The sequence below is a fragment of the Crocodylus porosus genome, unplaced genomic scaffold, assembly GCF_001723895.1.
Source record: "Crocodylus porosus isolate Cpor-Errol unplaced genomic scaffold, CroPor_comp1, whole genome shotgun sequence".
NCBI classification, from domain to species: domain Eukaryota; kingdom Metazoa; phylum Chordata; order Crocodylia; family Crocodylidae; genus Crocodylus; species Crocodylus porosus.
In genome coordinates this window covers 183,384,586-183,389,393 of record NW_017728906.1, presented here as the reverse complement: position 1 = coordinate 183,389,393, position 4,808 = coordinate 183,384,586, and positions in this window count along the sequence as shown.

Sequence of the window (4,808 nt, the reverse complement as noted above, 5' to 3'; positions counted from 1 at the left end):
TGCTCAGGTCCCTTCCGACCCTACAAACTATGAAACTATGAAACTATCTACTCAGGTCCCTTCTGACCCTAGAAACTATGAAACTAATATACCTTGGAAGGTAGGGCTAGAATTAAGAGTGACTTAAACAAATTGGAGGATTGGGCCAAAAGAAATCTCATGAGGTTCAACAAGGTGAAGTGCCAAGTCCTGCATTTAGGATGGAAGAATCCCATGAACTGCTACAGCCTGGGGACTGAGTGGCTGGGCAGCAGCTTTTCAGAAAAGGATCTGGGGGTTACAGTAGACAATAAGATAGCTATGAGTCAGCAGTGTGCCCTTGTTGCCAGAAACCTAACATCATACTGGGCTGCATTAGTCAGAGTGTTGCCAGCAGATCAAGAGAAGTAATTATTCCCCTCTATTCTGCACAGGTGTGGCCACATCTGTGTCTAGTTTAGGGCCCCACTTTAGAAAGGATTTGGACAAGTTGGAGAGAGTCCTGTGAAGGGTAATGAAAATGGTTAGGGAACTGGGGCATATGACTTTTGAAGCTAGGCTGAAGAAATAGGGTTTAGTTATTTTGCAGAAGAGAAGACTGAGGGGGGATTGATAGAAGCCTTTAACTACCTGAACAGTAGTTCAAAAGAGGATAGAGCTAGACTGTTCTCAGTGGTGACAGATAACAGAAAAAGGAGCAATTGTCTTAAGTTGCAGGAAGGGAGGTTTAAACTGGACATTAGGAAAAACTTTCTCACTAGGAGGGCGGTGAACCACTGGAACAGGTTACCTAGAGAGGTGATAGAGTCTCCATCTTTAGAGGTTTTTAAGGTCTGGCTTGACAAAGCCCTGGCTGGAATGATCTAGCTGGAAATGGTCCTGCTTTGAGCAGGGGATTGGATTAGATGACCTCCTGAGGTCCCTTCCAACCCTAATTATGATTCTATGTTTCTGTGAAATAATTGCCAGGGCTTAGGCTGGTAACAGAGGCACATTTAAGAATTTTGGTGCCCTGGGTGGACATGGGGAAGAAGGAGTGAGTATTGGAGAGTCTTACATCCCAGCACATGGGGCACTGCTGCTTTGGTGCAAGCTCTCAGAGGGCTTCCATTCTGCCACCCCTTTTGAAATGGGGTCCAGGTCTGAATTGGGCTCTGGGTCCAGCCTCCTTCTTGTTACTGGTGGCTAGTGTCCTAACACCACTGCCTATCATGCTAACTACTCCAGTTTCATTGGTTCCTTATGCTTTCTCATCAGTACATCTTCAGCTGTTATCTCACATCTTCAGAATGAAAGAAATAAGGGACGGGAACTCTCTTTTTGCTTTGTTTGTGTTCAGTGCCTAGCTTAATAGGTCCTGGTGCAACATTAGGTTTCCTAGGTACTATTGTAGTACAAATAATGCACAGCAGTGTGGGTGGATTGAGGGTTCTGTAAGAGGGGTGCAGGATCAGTGACCAGCACTTCAAGGTAGCTGCACTCTCATTCCCAGTTTCCCCATCTCACACCAGGATGGGCAGAATGGGCTGTGGGGTGTTTTTTAACGTCCTGAATCAGGTAAGATATCCCACTTCCATCTCTGCTGCAGACAGGTAGCATGGGAAGGCAAGCAGGCTCCACTGGAGGAATCAGCAGCAAGATCCAGCCTCCCTGAGCCTGCTCCTGGGCTGGTGGGAAACACCCCGGCAGATTGGGCGGGAAGGAGGAAGCTGCCCACCACAGCTGCTGCCCCACCTGAGCGCATCTCACTGTGCAACTGAGCTGGAGTGGAGCAGGAGTGGCTCTGGAGCTCCCCCAATGACAAGGCACCTGGAGAGAGAAGGGACAGAGGTAGTGACAGGCAGGGGATAAAGGAATAGAATGGGAGGGACATGTCATTGAACACAGAGGAGAAGGTGGGGTGGGATGGGATTCTTGCCTGATTTAGGGACTTAAAAAAGGTTTCCAGCTGTAGCTCCTGCAGCATGGTCTGAAAGCAGGGTGGAATCATACTGTTACACATCCCCTGGATCTGCCCCTGCACAACAGCATTAATGCATTTATAGTCATATTTGTGACTCAAAGGCCTATGGTAAGAAAATTCTGTTTTAGCAGGCACAATTGCCTGCTTCAATTCTTCAATGCAGTTAAAATTATGAAAATAAATGGAGTTTGTTGGGGACAGGAAAAGGAGCTATGTTTTGGGATGGAAAAACTATTTCTTGTTTAGACTCAAGCAAAAGTGAGAAGGAAAAGTGACTTAAAAAGCATAAGATACTTAGCTAGCATCCTTTTAAGCAGTTAGGCCTCAATCCAACAAAACACATAACCATCTGCTTAGTTTTAATCAAGCCTCTAGTTTCATTGAAGTCTATGTAAGAATTATCCCATTAAGCTAACCATGTGCATAAGTGCTTTGCTGGGCTGGGGTCTTATTCAGGAATTAGAGGACATCAACTGTGTGTAATGTGTCCTGCCAGTAGAAGCCTGTATCATTGCCCTCTAATAGACTGAAATTTGGGCTTGTTCAAGTGTTTGTAATGAGTTCTCTCCAGAGCTGGGGCTTTTGTAGAAGACAATTCGTAGTAAAACTATATACTGGAAGTTCTCAGAAATTAGCTAACTTGTTGAGTTGAAGTGCCTGGGTCCTTTCTCCATGGATGACCATGGAGTCTATTCGGTCACATCATCATTCCAAGTAACTTTCAAACTGGTGATCATCGTGACTCAGATTATACCTGATTAGAAAAAGTAGAAGGTCTATTGTTTTGTCTCAGATCGTTAATGCTCTAATTGGCCATTACCTAACCAGAAACATATATCTCTTATTACTATTATAAATCATCTATTTTCTGAGCTGACTGGCAATGGTGGAAAAAGTAGCTGAAGTGTGTCCATTTTTGCTGCAAAATATCTTGATAGCTAGTTTAGAAGCTGAGTTTATTTTGGTGCAGATGGAGTGTTAGTTTCCTTTTGATTTGGGTTATTTGTGTTGTGAGTACTCATACTAAGCAACGAATTGTAGTGGAGGTGTTATATTTTCCTTACTTTATCATGAGCAATCAGTCATTAACTACCACTTAGTAGCCAAATACAAAATGCAAGATCTGGGAACATTTGTTTTACCAGCTTGTTACAGCATGTGCATGTGTGAGTGTTTTGCTATTGAAAACAATGAATCTTGGGGAACAGATCTATTAAAAAAGGGGGGAAAAAGAGAAAAAAAAGTAGTTACCTTGGCAACTGCTATATATTGCACACATGTTATCTCTAAGATGCAGCTCTTTCTTATCAAAACACCCACATGGCAACATGTGACCCTTTGTCCTATATCTCCTGTATTTCAGTGGAAAACCATTTCAATAAGTTTATTACTTAATTGCTATTTTCCTTTCCTTCTTATGTGCTACTTCCTACTACAATTTGTTTTGGTCAATAAAAAAAGAAAGTGAATGTCTGTGTATTTAGGCCTAGTACTTAGCTGAGGATCCCAGTGAAACCTAAAAATTTAAACTGGGGAGTTGATTTACTTCCTCGAAAGTATCCTTTTGCTGGTGAAGATGCCCAAGAACTGTAGTTTCCCAGATTTGACTGAATGAGGGTCTTACCTCATTCGAGCAGTAGCATAATGAAGTGGGGATAAAAGGCCATCAGCATCTAGTAATTCTGGGGAAAGGGGAACTGCAGAAATACCAACTGGCCACTGCCGCATCTCTTTAACTGACACTGTCTTGTCTGCCACTGCCAGCGAGGGTGCTCAAGTGACATTATTAAAACTTTGCATTTGAAACAATTGCTGATGCAATAAGTGAATCAATATAGCAAACAGAAATCTGATTTCCTAATGTCCATAATGTCCTGTCCTGTATATACCCAATCTCATGGACCAAAAGAGATCTCATGAGGTTCAATAAGGACAAGTGCAAAATCCTGCACTTAGGATGGAACAATCCCATGCACCAGTACAGGCTGGGGGCTGCCTGGCTGGGTAGCAGCTCTGCAGAAAAGGGCCTTTGGGTTACAGTGGACAATAAACTGAATATGAGCCAACAGTGTGCTCGTTGCCAAGAAGGCTAACAGCATACTGGGCTGAATTGGTAGGTAAAGTGATTGTTCCCCTCTATTCAGCACTAGTGAGGCTGTATCTGGAGTGCTGTGTTCAGTTTTGCACCCCACACTACAGAAACGATGTGGACAAATTGGAGAGTGTCCAGTGGAGGGCAACAAAAATGGTGAGGGAGCTGAGGGACATGACTTCTTGAGGAAAGGCTGAGGGAACTGGGCTTATTTAGTCTGCAGAAGAGAAGACTGAGAGAGGATTAAGTAGCAGCCTTCAATTACCTGAAGGCTGGTTCCAAAGAGGATGGAGCTAGACTGTTCTCAGTGATGGCAGGTGACAGAACAAGGAGCAATGGGCTCAAGTTGCAGCAAGGGAAGTTTAGGTTAGATATGAGGGAAAACTTTCTCACTAGGAGGGTGGTAAAACACAGGAACAGGTTACCCAGAGTGGCTGTGGCGTCTTAATCCTTGTAGGTTTTTAAGACCCAGCTAGGCAAAGCCTTCGCTGGGATGATCTAGTTGGGGATGATCCTGCTTTGAGCAGGGGGTTGGATTAGATGACCTCCTGAGGTCCCTTCCAACCATCATTTTTTATGATTCTATAATTGCCAGTGAGGGCACAAAACTGGGTGCTGGAAATGAGCCTGAAACAACATTGCAGGTTAGTTTCATGGTTTCATAGTTTCATAGTCAGTAGGGTCGGAAGGGACCTAAGTAGATCATCGAGTCCGACCCCCTGCCATGGCAGGAAAGAGTACTGGGGTCAAACGACCCCAGCAAGGTGTACATCT